This window comes from Rhipicephalus microplus, chromosome 4, assembly GCF_043290135.1.
Source record: "Rhipicephalus microplus isolate Deutch F79 chromosome 4, USDA_Rmic, whole genome shotgun sequence".
In the NCBI taxonomy this organism is placed as follows: Eukaryota; Metazoa; Arthropoda; class Arachnida; order Ixodida; family Ixodidae; genus Rhipicephalus; species Rhipicephalus microplus.
Window position 1 is genome coordinate 220636685 of NC_134703.1, and position 18618 is coordinate 220655302.

Genomic DNA, 18618 nt, shown 5'->3' on the forward strand with positions numbered 1-18618 from the left:
TAAATATCGTCAGCAATAGCGACACGTGCTCTGCATGCAGCAAAAGGGCGAATTTGTTGCTCAAAACAAAGTCGTGAAGAAGCACTGTGACTTTATTTAGTCAACGGCAAAGTTTTTCAGTCATTACAGACACTGGGGCGCCAGTATCGACCAATGAAAAAATAGGTATACCTTCAGCGGAGACAGCAACGACGTTGGACGGCGAAAAACAAGGTCTTGTGGAGTTCGAAAGATCCGCAGTTCATGCTCCTGAAACTGCGGCTCCTAGATCTAGGAAATTTTCTTAGATCTAGGGAATTTTGGTTGTATTTAGGGGAAAATGGAAATTTGTAAACATCAAGGGAAATTTTTTCTTCCACTTGAAGCAAGCAGATCGACGGAGGCATAGGGTTTCATACGATAATAATTGCATGCAACTTTATGGACGGAGGGACGTCCCATCGATAACCGTTCTTGTTCCTTTTCCATCTTTTCTCTTTCACACCCCCTCTACACTCACCCAAAAGCGCTGTGCCATGACCAGTAGCGGTGTGGATGGGTGCAAGGGAGCACGGGGCTGGTCACCGTCCCTAACGCTGTGTCAGCGCTCTCGTTTCCCCCACTTCATTGCTGTTCATTCTGTGAAGTACGTGTTCGACGTCAATTGCCCGAAACCCGGTTTGAACCAAAGAAAAGGTGCTCTTGCTCGAGCCCGCCAAGTATATATATGTTTTTATCTACACCAACCTCCCATTATCTCGCCTTTCACCCGCGGCGTTATTCATTTTGTTTGTTGTTTTTTATCGGTTTCCCTTTTTGTGAACGCTGTCACGTTGCTAGTGAGCTAGCCCGTGGAGCCATGTGATTCCGCCAAGGTCACCAAGTTTTCTGTGAAAAGCGCAGCCAGAACAGTAGGCTGCGTGTATGCGGTTTTTTGCACAGCTCAAAAAAAGTTGAAAAAGTGCCTGGTGGAAGAATGTAAGGATTTATTTGGAACAAATATATGGCAGTCAACATTTCTAATAAACTTATCTTTTCGTTAACATTCAGCAGGTTGCGAGGAATAAACTGCGACATGGCATAATATACAGTGCACTTGTAGTAGCATTCAAGTTACAAATAAATAAAATTAATAAATGCTACTACTACAACTACTACTACTACTACTACTACTACTACTACTACTACTACTAATAATAATAATAATACAATATTAATATTAATTTGTAACTTGTATGTAATTACAAGTGCACTGTATTGTAGTGTAAGATTTTCGTGTTTTGCATTGAACAGCTAGCAATGTTCCTGAGTAATATTTTGCTAATTTATTCCTTCTTCAACCTTTATGCAATGCCTTTTGCTTGGCGTCTCGTAAAAAATACTGCGATACTACATGTCTTCCCTCCCCCCCTCTAAATGCGATGACCACTTACCTTTGTGATGAGATAAACTGTTAATTAAAGCTTTTCAATCTGTACTGCGACATTTTTTCACCTTTAGCACGGTGATTTTAGTGAATACTTTCAAACGAATACACTAATATATTATAAAAGTGAACTTGGAAATCGATTTCCACAGCACAAACACATATTAGTCTTCGAAAAACTGCTTTCCATGAATATATAGGGAAATATAGGGAATTTTTACTCCAGAGAGGGAAAAAGTGGCTCCGCAGGTTGGCAGCACTGGCTTGGAGAAATGCACATTGGACGTCGTTCACGTGGTGACTGGAATAAAGAAACGTTATTATGTATTTTAATCGTACTTGACTGCTGTTTTCGGTAGCATGCTATGACCGAGACAAAGCCAAACTGCGCGAGGGGACTTCCTGTGGCGCAGTTTGTTTGCGAATTTCCCCTCCATGACACATGTATTAAGCTGACTGACTATGTGATCTGCTGCGCTTTTCATTCTTTGCTTTAGCAATCGTTTCTCCCACTGACGCTTGAATGGGTGCGTGTCAAATTAGGCGGCCTTGTTCTGCAAGCAATGCATTTTGTCATTGTTGACCCTGCATGTATAGCTATGTTACGCAATCTAGCTCTGTTTTCACAGCAATACATTGCTGGGAAACTAAAACGTAGTGCTGGTAATGCTACAGTAGTTTTCACCTGCACGATGATTGCCGAAATTTTGTTGTGAGCACGACACTTAGAATTTAGAAGTTGTCCCGGTATGGCAGTATTGCGAATGTGACTTTCTCATCTAAGAGCAGGCCGCATGTGGGCGACTATGAGCGTAAAAATGAGGGGCAATGCTAGTCGCCTGTGAATTGTACGGTGTCAAGGATCGGTCACAACATTACCAAAGTACTTCCTTTCGCATCGGCGAAGCTTATCGTTTTAAAGCGCGACATCATTAAAATACTTGTTTCATAGAAATCGCGTCGTCGGCGTCTGTGTTGGATCGGAAAAGGTGCGTTGGCCGTGAGCGAAAATTAGAGGTCGTTGCATTGGAGATGGTGTTCGCACTTCGGCCTTCTTTACGGTAAAGTGTAGGTCTCCGCCGAGAAGTTAGGGCTTCTTGCTAGCAATTAGGGAGGCGATTGTGTGTGTGTTTTTCCCTGCGTGAGTGCGTGTATGTGTTCGCGCGCTTTTGTGTGGGGTCTAGTGCGCACACGCCCTGTGTGTTTTTTCTTCCATGCGTGAAGATGTGCGAATGTGTGTGCTTGTGAGGGCATTCGCTCATCTGCCTGTGTGGGTGCACTTATGTGTGTGGTTGAGTGCGCGCGTGTGTGTGCGTTCTTTTGTTCGTGAGTGTGTGCGAATGTGTGTTTGTGCTCTCCCATGCGTGTGTGTGCGAATGTGCGTGCATGTGCATGTGCGCTCATCAGTCTGTGTGCGCGCACTTGTGTGTGTAGGTGAGTGCACGCGCTCGCACGTGTGTTCTTTTGTGCGTGCGAATTAGTATCTGTGTGCGCTCTTTCGTGAGTGAGTGTGTGCGAATGTGTGTACATGAGCGCGCTCATCTTTCTGTGGGCGTGTGTGTTCGTTTGCGCGTGTTTTTGTGCGTGTTTTCGTGTTACTGCGTTTTTTCATGCGCGAAAAAAAAAGCCGCCTTCTACTTGTACTTCGAACGCTAAGCGTCGTCTGATTCTGTATGCAAAATTAACGCTGGTTGCGCTCAGCCATCACTTTCCACGGAGTTACGAGACGCGTGCTAAACCGGACTGCTTCACGTAGGAGCACATTTGCAGGAAGCACCACTTCAATAGCTTTTCTTTCGTTGCCAAGAAATGTTGTCTACGAGTAAAGCAGGTAAGCTTGCACATTGAAGGCCTCAGTACCTGAAGGTATCTCTGCCAACATTCACGATGCAGCTCAGCTATTGTTTGGATCGTTTCCCACTTCTGAAAGCGGTCAACTAAAGTTTTTAATCAATCAGTTGGGTGAGTTCACTCTCTTGTGCACTTTATACTCATGTGCTGCGCAGGAGGGCACCAAAAGTTTCTTGAAAACTGGCTCACGGATGTGTTCGCTTCGGTCACTGTCATTTCGACAGCAGCTGGGGCACAAAGAAAAAGAAAGACTACAGTGCCAGCCACCATCAATTCTAGTTGTTTTAGTTGAGCTGGTTGAGGGGCAAGGAAAGATAAGGTGTACAGCTAACTAGCAGTCCGCGGTTTCTACAAAGCAACATCTTCAAGCACCGCAAACCATCCCGCATAGACAGCAAAAGAAAAGAAGAGTAGTAGGCGCGTGCCGCCATGCGGCGAATGGAGCGGCCACGCCCCCTTTCGCAATTACGCCTTGTCTGTCCAATTGATATGGCCGGAGGAACAACGTCGCGCGCGCCCGATCCAGGCAGCCGTGATGTGTTTAAGGATTGAATTTCGCTCGCGCCTCTACTGTAGCCAATAATCATTTAGCCTCCTTCTGGTTATTTCTGCCTGTTTAAAGCCTATTTCGCCTACACTGTCCCAAAACCCGAATACTTTGAAAAATTTGGTGTCAATATTTTCGGCTGTAGGGCGGATCTTTTCACAGAACATTATCAAACGTTCAGTCGTTTCTTCCTCCTCTGCATACATACTACATACAGTGTCTGTGCCTTCGTATTTTGCTCGGTAAGTCTTGGCCCGCAATACTCTCGTTCTAGCCTCGAAGACCCGTTCTAGCCTCTAACTACCCCGAAAATAATCGTAGATCTCTTTCCTCGCAATTTTCTGCTTAAAAGTTCAGTAGGTCTCCAGTGATGATTTCGTAAGCATTTTCATCTTCCATATATGTCTCTGTCTGTTTTCTTCACGTTCTTTTTAACCGATGTACTTTTCCTTTTGGTTTGGTATTCTGCTGTTGTATAAATACTTGATGGATATTTTTTTGAGTTCCCTTCTTCCATTTAGTATCAACATTCGTCATATACAAATAGCGGGAAGCTTTCCTATTTCAACGCTCCTCTACAATTTTCCTCAATCGCTCTTCAATTTCTATCTTACTGCTAGCTTCCCTGCACTCAAACAATGTCCATCCAATGTCAGCTAGTGCCCCCTAATTTGGGGTATTCCCGTGTGCTCCCAAAGCAACTCTACACATGCCACGTTGTTCAATTTTCAATCTTTCTTGAACTTCTCATAACATGCACAAGACCACATTGCCGAACGTCAAACCAGGGACCATGATAACTGTACAAATTCCTCTCACAACGTCATACCCAATGTAGTTCCACAGTTCCCTATTTTTTATTACAGCTGCCTTCCGGGTGCCCTTAGTCATTACGTATTTTTAGTGCTCCCTTAGATACTGATTGATTTGATTGATATGTGAGTTTTAACGTCCCGAAACTCCCATATGATTATGAGAGACACCGTAGTGGAGAACCCCAGAAATTTCGACCACCTGGGGTTCTTTAACGTGCACCCAAATATCAGCGCACGGGCCTACAACATTCCCGCCTTCATCGGAAATGCAGCCACCGCAGCCGGGATTTGATCTCGCAACCTGCGGGTCAGCAGCCGAGTACCTTAGCCACCAGACCACCACGGCGGGGCTGCTTAGATACTCAGCCCCATATTTTATCCATACGCCCAAATATTTGTATTTATCCAATAGCGTGACTTCATGCATCTTATGCTCACTGCCTTTGTTATCATTAAAATTTATGGTTGTCAATTTTGCCCTGTTTAACTTCGTATTTCACTTATCTCCCTCATTACCACAGATGTCTATCAGTACCTGCAGATCTTCCTTGTTGTTGGCTATTAATGCTATATCATCTGCATACATCGATGCTGGCAATGACTGTTCAATGTGTTTTCCTAGATTGTCAAAAAAGTGTCTGAAGCCGAGTCTACTGCCCTGTAATTTGGCTTCTAGTCCCTGTAGATACAGCATAAATAACAAAGTTGACAAGGGACATCCTTGTCGAATTCCGCGCTGTATCCCTGTAGGTTCTGATACCTGTTCTTCACATTTGATAACTACCGTGTTACTTGTGCAGATATTCCTTGGAAGATTATTAATTGCATCTTTCACATCTAGTATGTTGAGAAAATATGGGCTCAAGTGGTTCAAGGGTCACAAGACCCCGCTTCCACGAAGTAGATATGGGGTTGGGAGGGAACAAGCAGCCGGCGGTACAAGCAGAAGTAACGTCCAGGTGCGGGGCACTCTAGCAGAAAAGTCTCCGCACGTAATAATTGCTGAGGACTCGAATTTAAATTGATGCGCAGAAGAAATCAAAGAAAGGGTATGAGGTGATAACACGGTTTTAATAGGTATAGTACTTATGGAATGAAAGAGTGCAGTTGGAGCGTGTCGTCGTCAATATATGTACCGCCGCTCGTGGGTGCTCGTGGAACTAAAGTGTTGCATTGTATTATAAAATGAGGAGGAGAACACATATAGAGAAGGATTACTCGTTTCGGTCGCTAAAGCGTTCGCGAAGTTCACAGTGCCACTGTGGCGCTCCAAGGCTCACGTGTTTTTGCATGCTACCCGAAAAGGCTCGGTGGTGCGGACCATTTATATTGTCACGGGGTTGTGACGTCGACGAAAAAGCTGAGAGTACGTTGAAGATTAAACTGTTTATTTGGGCGAACCTGCGCCTGGTAAACGGAATGTCAGAGCACACTTGCACTGATATTGGTGAACGGGACGTCGGCCGTCGATCAACTGACAGGTGGCGAAGCGTGTCGGCATTTATACACTCGCCATCGAACGTTCTAGCATTATCGCTAGCTGTGCCGTAAATTCCAGAATAATCTGAAATGCTCGTGAAGTGGGCGTAATCTCAAGCAAATAATCTACTGGCGCCCTTAAGCTTCTCGAACACTGTAAGCGTGGTTTGCGCTGAGAATCGTGTACAGTGTAATTGGGTGATAAGAAAACTTACGGAATGATAAGAAAGGTAAGCGAGCGCTAAACGCGTGACTAAAGCAAATGGGCGAAACCTCGTGATAATTGCGGGCGATTTAAATGATGTCTTGAATAAAGAATAGGCAAGACCAGCGACCACATTGAGGACTAGCGACCACATTGGCGAAAAAGGTGGATGACATGCGTGCCATTTCCCTTCAGGTACAGGTAGCAGTACTCACGATACCAGAGGTATCGGTGCGTGACGCCAACCTGCAAAACGTGGTTGTCAACACAAACAAGTAGATATGACAGATAAGTCGAGATGAAGGCTTTGAGGTTGTAGAAATGAACAGAGAGGTGCATAGGTGGAGGGTTTTCAACGAGACGAAGTTCACTTCGATAGGAGGCTAGGACATGAGGTGGGTTGGTGGTTTGCAGGACACGCAGTAGCTTTTTTTGGGAGCACGCGGGTCCTTCGGGGTCCAGGATAGCTATAGTAACAAGGAGCACAACCACGGGGACTCTTTCACAGGTGGTATAGCGAAAAACCAGAAAAAAAGGTGAAAGAAAGGAGATGGCACGAGTTGAAATTAGTTACATTAACATGCAGGGTTGCAGAAAGAAGGAAAACTGATTAGATATTGAGGAGCAGCTAAATGAGCATCAGATACATGCTTATATTGTTGCAGAAACACACCTTAGAGATTCGGAAGAGCCACCACAGATTCGGAATGATACTTGGGAAGGATGCAACAGTATCATATCAGAAAGGAAAAGTGTGAGTGTTGGAATCCTGCTCCATAGCAAAGCCAAATAGGACAGAGTGAAGCAAACTTGCTCAGAGCACCTCTTGGTTACTGGCACAGTAGGGGGAAATATTGTGCTAAGGTCTAACTTACTTGTCGCCGTGGAATAACTACAAGGAAAATAATTTGCATATAGTGAATTGCATAGATGCCAATATGAACATATTTGGTCCTGAGGCCGAGATAATCCTTCTACGAGACATGAATGCTCACATACAGGACCATGACGGATATTAAGACACCAATGCCAGGTTATTGCTAGATCTCTGCGAGCAACATAGCCTTGAGATAAATAACGCGGGGCCTAAGTGTGAGGGGCAGATCATGCGGGAAGTTGGACACAGGCAATCTAGCATTGATTATTGTTTTATGACAGAGGAAATTTCTGACAAACTTAGAGAGATGAGTATATACGAGAAAGGCATTAAGAACTTGCGTAGCAATCATCAACACATAGCATTAAAAGAAGATATAAAACTAAAAATAAAAACTTGGAATCGAAGTTTGGAAGGTCATATTTAAATGACACACACATAACAAATACACCCGAAAGAGTCGAGGACGAAGTAAGAAAGCTACTGGAAAAAAACAGGCGTATAGTGAAGTTTCTGCGCCAACATCGCGTCCATGGTGGAGCCCGTCTCGCTTTGACAGCGTTTATCGATCAAATTGGCTGCCACCGCCGCGTTCTTTCAACAGTGACGGTGCACGTTCACTACGGAGCTGTCTTGTAACGGTTCGACAACGGCTACTGTGGCGCCGGGACAGGCGGGCGTTGTGTCAAGCGGAGCGCTCAGCAGTGCCGTGATGTGTTGTGTTTCGTGCATGAGCCAGAGGATTCTCTGCCATCGGGCGTGCGTATACTCGTCGTGCAAGTGCTCCAAGACTTACTGCGGATGCCAGTGCTTTCAAGTGTTTCGATGAAGCTTGCACACCACACCATTTCAAGCGTGACGCGAAAGCTTGACAAACAAGCTGAGAGGAAACGTAATAGCAAACTTTCGATGTGCTGCATTCACCGTACTTTTGAGCGGCTTCCTCTCCGGTGAATCTTCGCTACCCTAGCCAAAATATACGGCGAAGCACACTTTCGTTAGGTGATCGTCTGTATCTACGAGAAGGTAAGTTCTCCTGTTTTCTTTTTTTTTTTGTTCATTCCTCTCCCCTGCTTAGGTCAGAGCACTATTAGAGACATTTTAGGAAGAACAAAGGCGATGCGATTGAGCCCAATGAGTGTGCTGTTGTTGCTACTACGCGTGAAACATAGCTTCTATATGCAGTGTCTATGCAGCTCACAATACCAATGAACAACCACACCCAGCTTTAGGGAATCAAGCAGAGGCTCGTGCTCTGTGAAACATGCACACGCACGCAAGAATGCATGGTGTGTCGTATATAAACGAAAACATACGAAATAGAAATACAGCAGATACGTTATAAGATTGTTCTTTTTTTAGGTTGACCCCCCCCCCCCTGAATAGATATTGCTGGCTACGCCATTGATTCATGCAATTAGGTTACAGAATTACATAACCATATGCCTGGTGAGCTGCCCAAGTAACTGAGCCTAACATGTGTCATAATAGGCAAAGCTCAATTACTTAACCATGTCGGTTCTTTAACGCAAGAAATATAATGAATGAGTGCATCCCGAGAAATTAAAAAATGCGGCTTTGGTGTTCTAGTTATTACGTTTTTCTAATATTATGTCTTGCCTCTTTTGTGCAGGGGCCAGGCTGCCGATGGAAAAACAGAGAGGAAAGGTTTCCTAAAACGTGCCGTATTCGCAGTGCATTGCGGAGTTTGTACGACAGTATACAAAAGGACAAAATCTGCAGTGAATGCGTGCAGCGGCACTGCATAATACACGCTATGGTGTCTACTACTTCGATCTTATTTGTGATGTCTTACAATCTCGAAATTTATTTCGACAGTGTGTCAGCTGAATATGCTTGATTGATGCACACTTTGCAGTTGCACGCTTGTGTTTGCCACATGGCTCTTCACCATCCAAATGTAATAAAGGTTTATTTTGCCATTCGTAATTTCTACTTTGCTTATTTTTAAATACATATTTATTGTCATGTTCGTCTTTTCAGGATGAGACAGAATCACAAAAACCTCTTCTCCGATTCTACAGGAGAGCAGTTCTACGAAAATCAAGCTTGTTTTATATACACCAGCATCACTCCCCTTCCATCAAAGTGAGATGGCGTGGCTCCAGCGAGACATGCTAATGCTGCAACAATAGCGGATATTTTATTTACAGGGGTTCGACCAGATATATCCGTGATGTTTCCAATACTTTTGAGCATTTTTTTACCACTTTGTTACACTGGTCTTCGCTAAATCAGCAGAGTAAAATACTCTGCTTCTTGACGACACTTTTTCCAAGGTTCAGTGAACCACCGCGGTCGTTTTTAAGACGGAACAGCGCCAAAAGTCAGACGCGGCTTCAATTTTATGATTTCCAAAAAAAAATAAAACATCCCCTATAAAATATGTTGTGCCGGGGCTTTGGAATGCAGCATACACACCACGATCCTTTTCAACAGGTATCTGCAGTAATTATATTCTGCAAATAAAATCCAAAGCATGAGTGCGAAGGTCATTCATGCACTAACGAATGTGCTTCTCAGCACGCAGATGAATAAGACGGCAAAAAAAAAATTTAAGACGTTGCCGCTGTGTGAACTTGGAGACAGAAGCTACACAGATTTAAAGGTAACGTCTATGCAAATCTGTCTAATTAGACGCATCCACAAATGCAGGGCAAATAGAAGAACAATGCAAAGACAATAACTGATTCCTTGGAAGTTTAATATGTTAAAGTTGACATACACACACGGACACACACCAGTCCTTGTTAACCATGTATATATGCTGATAAATGAAGAAAGCAACTTTAAAATCCATTTTTTGCCAATAGAGTAAGCAATGCACATGATCGCTTTTTTAAATTCGCGTAGCAGTCTAATTCGAATGCTCAGACACGAGTATAACATGCCTAGTTTTTAACGCTACCCTGGTATAACCTTGAATAGTAGTTGCGAGCATTGTCTTCCGAATTTCCAATTATACGCAGAGGAACAACTACGAAAGCTCCACGTTGAAATTCGCAGTAAATGAGAAAAATGAAATATTCACAGTACCCTAAAATAAGAACTGTGCACGTACTCCCATAGCGAGAACGAATTTACGTACGAGCAATCATTATACATATAGCCCTGGTGAATTCTAAAAACACGCCAATATAATGTGATATATAGTAAAATATACTTACCCCACCATGTTATACATTCGATGGCTACATTAGTGATCAGAAGACTTTCAGTAAAGCGAAAGTAAACAAAGCAACAAACCATCTGTGGCGCTTCCTGTCATCACTCAAGTAGTTCGTTTGTCACCCCGGCTAAAGTAGGCTCTCAAACGACACACACGCAGACACTATTGTAACTATAAATTGCAATTAATAGACGCATACGAGACAAAATAAACTTAGCAGGTAGACACGTTCAGCAGCAAACGAAATGCCGTCAGCTGTTCGTTCAGCTGCCTGGGTGCGACTGTTGCCAGACTTGAAGCGGGGGTTTCGCTAACCATACCAGCACAATTCTTTGGGAAACCACGCTACTCCTTTAAATGCATGTATTTTGCTGTAATGTCAATTTATAAAAAAGAATAACTAGAAAAAGCGTTCTCTTAATGTACATATATAGACAATTCTTAACCACAATTACGAATTCTCTCGTTATCAGGCGCTTTTCTCGGCGCAGGCAGTTCACTCAAGTGAAGGGAGCATTTCCAAGGCCTCCCTTGGTGAAGGAAGTGTGGAGGAGCGTTCATGAAACGCAGCGGCCCCTTGAGTGGAGGAGCACGCTCCGCCTTGACTTCGTCAAGTCGAGGGGAGCCCTTGAGTGAAGGAGCGCTTGGGAATATGGGCCTCAGTCCGCCTGAGTTCGCCCATTGGGATGCCGCCTTAGTTTGCCCTCATGTGGCGTCGGTCCGCACATAAGGATAAGGCGCCACATGAAGCGCAGGGCAGCTTGCATTAAACAGGCTACCGAGCGTTTCCCCATGGAGGCGGGATAGACGTGGGTCTTTTTCGAACATCATACGTCTGTCAGATTTGTTCCAGCATGCTCCTCCTGTTTGGCTTGAAGCAATGCCGCCGCCACCTCACAGCGTGTTATGTAGTGGCATCACCATGACGCGTCCCCATTGGTTGCCCGCATAGCACCCCGAACGCCGACACGCTATCTGAAAACACCGTATTACTCACAGAGCATGCGTGCCCGCCAAAATTGTGATACCGAGGAATGCAAGACGCCGCCCACTGCTCTGCACACAACCTAACAGTAATTACATTATTCTCACCGTGAGGCGCTGAATGAGGGTCTCTGTTCCCCAAGACCGTAAAGCACATGCGAAGGCTTGGCGATGAGAGAGAGCAGGAAAGAGCCGATGGAGAGGGTGGTGAATGGCTGCATCGGGTGCATCTCCCTGGCATTGAATAGAGGAGGCGCTGTTTTAACAAAAGGCGAACGTACTATAATGACCATAGAATATACTTTTACAGCGCAAACATAAAACGATCCACAAAGAAAGCGACGACACACACCAGCGCTGTGTGTGTCGTCGCTTTCTTTGTGGATCGTTTTATGTTTGCGCTGTAAAAGTATATTCTATGGCTATGAACCAACTAGGCCCAAAAGAAGTTTTACTTAAGTACTATAATGAAGTTGAAAACAGGCAGATATCACGTACAGTGGGAATCGATGATATGCAAAGCACGAATGAGGAAAGCTGATATATCACTTTGAAATCACCACAACCTTACGAGGCGGAGGTAAATTATGCCATACATAACTTCTATGTCGTGATTATTATGTTTAGATGTGTACTTTTCCTTCGTCGTTCATTCACGTCACGTGATAATAAGTTTGGTGTATGCGGAGCTAGCGAAACGGCCGGGAGCGCATCGTGAGCGTAGTATGTTGTAACGTTCCTACAAGATACGCGTGTCATGATTATCATGCTTGCACCAGTCATATACCTTCGTCATCTATTGACGTCACGTAATACCAAATTTTGTATGTGTGAAGCTAGTGAAACGGCCACGAGCGCATCATGAGTGTGGCATGTAGTCATGTTGTTACATGACACGCATGACATGATTTTCACGTTAGTGTCTGTCGCTTGTATTTGCCATGCAGTCATGTCATACCAGACCAGTTTTGCAACATGTCAGTGCTGATTTGAGACGCAGAGTTGTTAGCGTGGTTGACGAAAGAAAGTACGTGGTCCCAGCTTGTGTGGTCTTCCGACATGTACATCGCCAGCATGTCGGCAAGGGTACGATTGAAGCTTTCCGTCATGCCATTAGTCTGAGCGTGGTATGCGAAATTGGTGCGGTGTACAGTGCGGCATTCTTTGAGCAGAACCTCGATGGCATTTGAGAGGAAGACGCGGCCACGGTCACTAACTAATTCACGTGGGGCCCCATGGCGCAGATTGAGATGACGAAGAAGGAACCACGTGAAGTCTTTCGCAGTGGTGGCTGGTAGCGCAGATGTTTCTGCGTACCGCGTGAGGTGGTCGATGGCGACTATTATCCAGCGGTTGCCGTCAATAGTGGTCGGGAGTGGACCTAAGAGATCGACTCCTACGCGAATGGCCGGGCAGGGCAGGGCAATGGCTGTAGAGGACCAGCGGTGCTGTGAGTAGGAACCTTGCGACGTTGGCACGCAGGGCACGACTGAACGTACCGGCGAACGTATCGATACATGCCTCGCCAGTGGTACCTCAGGCGAAGATGCGAGTACGTCTTGAACAAGCCAGCGTGATCGCACTGAGGGTCGTCGTGAAAGGCGCTGCAAATGTCCGCGCGCAAATGACGGGGGATCACGAGGAGCCACTTGCGGCCGTCATTCAGGTAATTGCGACGATACAACAAGCGTTCACGAAGTGCAAAGTGTTGAACTTGACGACGTAGGGTGCGTGAGGCGGAATTTTGGGCCCGTTGAGACAAAAAGTCAAGCAGGAAAGCGATCCAGAGATCTTTGCGCTGTTCTTCCGGCATGTCGGTGATTGTCAGGAATGATGAATAACAAGTGGAAGCTGGCGATCCGGCAGTATTGGAAGGCATTGGCGATCGAGATAGGGTGTCAGCGTCCTCGTCCAGAGCGATAAATCACACGTATACTATATATACTCCCGTAATCGTAAAGAACAGTGAGCCAGGCGTCCAGTCGGGTCTTTCAAAGATGACAGCCGGCATAGCGCGTGGTGGTCGGTAACAACATCAAACTGACGCCCATAAAGGTAGGTGCGAAATTTGCCGATTGCCCAAACAATTGCCAAACACTCCTTTTCTGTGACGGAGTAAAAGTTTGACTACACCTTTGTGAGGGTACGACTGGCATATGCTAACGTACTCACCTAAGTCTGGTTTTCGCTGGGCGAGTACCACGTGAAGGCCGACACCGCTAGCGTCCGTGGGTATTCCTGTGGGCGCGTTGGGGTCATAGTGGCGCAGAATTGGAGGAGACGTGAGGAGTAGGCGAAGCGTAGTAAATGACTCATCGCAATCATCATTCCAAGCTGAGAGGTCGTCGCTGCCGGCGAGAAGCTTTGTCAAGGAGAATATAATGGAGGCAAAATTGCGGATAAAGCGCCAAAATTATGAACACAGCCCAATAAAGCTTAGGAGTTCCTTTAGATTGCTGGGCTTGGAATATTGGGCAACCGCTCGAATATGGTAGGATCTGGCGAAATTCCTTTTTTGGAGACGACGTGGCCTAGGATGGTAATCTGATAGGTGCCAAAATGACCTTTCTTAGGTTTAACTGCAAGCCGGCGTTAGTGAGGCACTCGAGATTTTGTTCAAGGCGATATGTTCAAAGCGATATGAGATGGGAAATCTGCAGAAAAAAATGGCAGCATATCCACGGAGTGAATGATGAAGAGTGGGGTGAAGCTCCCATCGGTCTATTCGTTCTTGCTTCCGTCTGTCCATGCGTCCGCCTGTGTGACCGTCCGTGCGTCCATTCACCCGTACGTGCGTGCGTCTGTTCGTGCGTCCACACGTCCATCTGGACGTCTGTCCTTGCGTTCGTCCATGCATCCACCCCTGCGTCCGTTCATGCGCTCATCTGTCGGTGCAGTCATCCGTGTGTCCGTCCATGCATCTGTCTGTGTGTCCGTTCGTCCATCTATTCAACACTTCAAGTACCACCATCTCGCATCTTCTCATCATATATTACCCATATGCACCCCCATACATCGGATATTCCAAGGACTAAACGAGAGATGGCACACGCACACTTTCTTACGGCTTGCGCTTCGTGTCTACTTTCCACATTTAACCACCTCGAGTTCATGGTATATGCTAGTTCACTTTATTCATGGCACTGCGGCCGAACGCTCGCTAACACTTTCTAAAGCCAAGGAGGTTGTGCCCAGCAAGTATAAAGTAGCAATCCTTTCTTGTCTGATAGTGCTCAATGCACATGCCAATAGCTGCTAAGGGCGAATGAGAGACAGGAGAATTCGGCTTTTAGTTAACGCGCACGCTGCGAATTTTTTATAGGTAAACAATGAACAGAAGAAATCTCTCACTGGCACCACCTTGGAGGTCAAAATGTAATACTGGTTACACACAGTGATTACTACTACGACGACGAGGGGCGAACGGGTGCCGCCATAAGGAGCTTCGCCCCTAAAAACCACTATGTCATCTAAGTAGCACAAACAGGTCTGCCATTTGAGGCCTCTGGGAATGGTGTCCATCATCCTTTCGAAGGTAGCAGGCGCGTTGCAAAGGCCGAAAGGCATTACGTTAAATTCGTATAAAACGTCAGGGGTGACGAACGCTGTTTTCGGATAGTCGGCTTCAGCCATGGATACTTGCCAGTAGCCTGAGCGCAGATCCAGTGATGAGAATTATTGGGCTCTTTGAAGGCAGTCTAGGGCATGCATCGTCGATGCGGGGTAGGAAATAAACATCCTTCCGCGTAATCTTGTTTAGGCGGCGGTAGACAACGCAAAATCTTATCGAACCGTCTTTTTTTCCGCACCAGCATGACTGGAAAGGCCCAGGGGCTGCTTGATTCTTGAATCGCGCCACGTTTCAGCATAGCATCGACGTTGTCGCTAATAAAGCGGCGTTCAGCCTGCGATACTCGGAAGGGACGCTGTCGCAGGGGAGCATGATGACCGGCGTCAATACCATGAACCACTGCAGACGTGCGCCCCAATAATGGCTGGCCAACGTCGAAAGAGGCACGAAAGCGTTCAAGCACTTGAACAACCTTTGTGCGCTGGACTGGCGTAAGCGCGTTATTGATGCTACGCAGGAGGATGTCTTCGACACGGGATTTGGTAGCCACGTCGGAGGTGATGGCATTTATCGTCAACGGTGTCTTTTCGCACGTTGCATCGAAAGGGAAGATGGCCTCAAACCTGTCTACATGACCAACGCAATCGCCGCCTAACAGAGTTGCCGAGCAAGGGAACGGATTACACGCGTAGACTACACCAGCACCATTCACAAGGGTAACGACGGCAAATGGGAGTATGAGGTTCCGTCGGCGTGCACTGTCTTCAGACGGTAAAACTGGTGGTCAAATCACAGAGTCAGAGGAAACGGACACCAGGGTGGCAGAAAACGGAGAAATGATAGCGTCAGCAGCGACAACCAACTTAAGCACCGGGCTCGGGACGTCGACGACTGTGGTACTGAAAGGGGTCAAAGCGAGTCGAGCTTCAGCGCAGTCAACGAACGCATCTTGTGTAGAAAGGAAGTCCCAACCGAGGATTACGTCATGGGACGCATCTGGTAGGACAACGAATTCCACAATGCAGAATGTGTCGTTGATAAAAAGACGTGCCGTGCACGCCGCCACAGGCTTAACTTGCTGCTAGCTCGCCGTTCGTAATAAAAGATAAGAAACGGGTATTGTCACTTTCTGCAGTTTGCGGCACAAAAGTTCATTTAAAACATAAACGGCAGCTCCTGTGTCGACATGAGCGTTCGTCGCGACACCATCAATAACAACCGCGATCTCATTCTGAGGCCAAAGTTGAGGTCTTGAAATTTTCGACGAGGGCGCAGTTTGTGCCCCAGGAACTGCGGCTCCTAGTTTTTCTCTTGCGTGACGTTGGTACGGCGGAGCATAGGAGAAATGAAGCGGCGCCGAGGAGGAGGAGACTGACGTGAGGGGAACTGGCATGGCGTGAGTAAGCACCCGATGAGTCGACGGAAACAGGGTATGCTGGTTGCTGTGGCATGTAGTCGAGGTTGGGGATGTAATCATTGACATAAACACTGCGCTGACGACGACAGTGACGCGCAACATGGCCAGGAATGCTGCAGGCGTAGCTGATGGGCCTGTTGTCTGGAGTGCGCCAAGGGTTGTGAGGTGGTCCGGGAGGCTAGAGGGGTTGCACGAGAACCGGGCGTATTTGGTGAACAGGGTGTGGTGGCGAGTAGAAGTTGGTGACTGGGGCAGATGGTGTAGGCGTCAATCGAGTACAGGAGCGGGTAACGGCCTCAGAATAGGTGAGAGGCGCTTCAGGCTGCGTTGGTGGTACAGGAGGTGGAACCACCTCAGCAACTTGAGCCTGAATAACACTATGGAGCGAGTGATTCAGTGCCGCGGGACTCTCAGTGACAGACGTGACAGTAGAGAGGTAACGAGCTACTTCGTCACGGATATATTGCTTAATTTGTGGCAGTAAAGTGGATAATTCAGCACCAGTGCTCTAAGCTTCCAAAGAGAAGAGTTCCAATGTGGGAATTCTGGCGCTCCGGATAGAAAGGTGCTCTTTGCGCAGCTCGTCAAAGCTGTGGCACAGTTCAACGACTTGTGCAACTGTCTGAGGGCACTTGGCTACCAGCATATGAAATGCATCGTCATCTATGCCTTTCAGTATGTGCCTTATTTTGTCAGACTCTGCCATAGATGCATTCACGCGCTTACACAGATCGACGACGTCCTCAACATAACTCCTAAATGTCTCACTGTTCTATTGGGCTCTGACACGGAGGCGATGTTCGGCGCAAAGCTTGCGCAATCCAGGCCGACCGAAGAACGAAGCGATAAATTGCTTGAATGCCGACCAGGTGGTGAACTCGGCTTCATGATTGTAGTACCACAGCGTCGTCAGATCGGTCAGATATAAGCTGACGTGTGTCAGCTTAGCAAGGTCACCCCATTTGTTGGCACCACTAACATGCTCAAACTCTACCAGCCAGTCTTCGACGTCAAGCTCGTCGGTGCCGCTGAATATCGGAGGGTCATGATGAAGAAGCGTTCCAGCACACGTGACCGTACGCGGTGCTTGGGAAGGGGTGGCGTCCTCAGCCATTCCGGGGACAGATGGTAAAGTCCGGTTGCGGAGCTCCAGGACGAAAAAGGTTATGACCCAGCAGCGCTCCACTGAATGTAACAAGCCTGTTCTTCGAAGGAGTTTCAGCAAGAAACTCGCCCGGGCAAGCAAGACAGCTGCAGCACAGAAAAAAGGAGGCCGAGAGCGCGACACACGAACTTCGTCGTTTTTCCTCTCACTGGCACAGAGCTAGCATCGATGTGCACCGGTACAATATATATATATATATGAGATCTAACAGACAGTAATGCCAAGGATTGTACAGGGGAAGTTATTAGAACCAATGGAATGTAAATAAGAAGAAAAAAGAAAGAAAAGTGGATGAAAAAATAACCAGCCATGAGCAAGAATCGAACCTATGACCTTCGAATAACGCGTTCGATGCTCTAACCACTGAGCTATCACAGCGGCCTTCCCTCCATCCACTTTTTTGGGTTTATATGTGAATTTAGAAGTAGGAGTGACAGTCAGCGCCATCTATAAGCCGAGCGACGAGTGTGAAAACACTCTTATTCGGATGTTTGGCGTCACGTAGCATGTGAACTTATTATGAGCGGGCAGCTGATTAATTGTCCCTCTTATACAACCTAAACACACCAAGTCTGCCATTACGAGACCCGCGTTCAATGAAATAAGGGAAAGAAGTGTATACCTCTACTTCCTTTTTCTTCCACTCACAGCAAGTTAGATAAGCGAGGCATAGCCCGAACCTGTCTTGAGAATGCCTTAAATAGGTCATGCGCCCACAATGTCTGCGAGCTTCAAAGCTCAAGTTTCGGGCTTAATGCTTCGGGTTTCCCCGAGGCGTTTATCGCTTCCGTTGCTGAGACTATCCTGCAGACTAATAAGGCAGAGCAGAGGCAGCGACAGAATCTGAGCAACACGGATACAGAACGTGAAAGGATAGCCGTGATTTCATACAAACACCAGATATCACACAGGCTCAAGAAATTCGTAAAACGTGTTGGAGCTCGTGTCCTGTTCTCGGCACCGTTCAAATTACTCAGCCTCACCAAATCTACAAACACCCTGAAAACGCAGTCATCAACGGAATGCAGAGTTGAACACAGAAACAGGTACGCGGCCTGCTCCCGCGAAGTTGTCTATAGGACCCCCCTTTCATGCGGTGCTTGTTATCTCGG

General features: G+C 46.6%; 1 protein-coding gene and 1 long non-coding RNA gene across 2 annotated transcripts in view; one reads left to right on the forward strand and one right to left on the reverse strand.

Annotated features, from left to right (window-relative positions):
* The window catches only part of LOC142814760 (uncharacterized), a 130161-nt gene that overhangs the window by 17377 nt on the left and 94166 nt on the right, over positions 1–18618 (forward strand). The window lies entirely within an intron of this gene.
* LOC119172481 (uncharacterized) overlaps positions 949–18618 on the reverse strand; it is a 647431-nt gene continuing 629761 nt past the window's right edge. Inside the window, exon 4 of the mRNA XM_075894008.1 lies at positions 949–11587. The gene's annotated coding sequence lies outside the window, so the exon portion shown is untranslated. The remainder of the gene's footprint in view (positions 11588–18618) is intronic.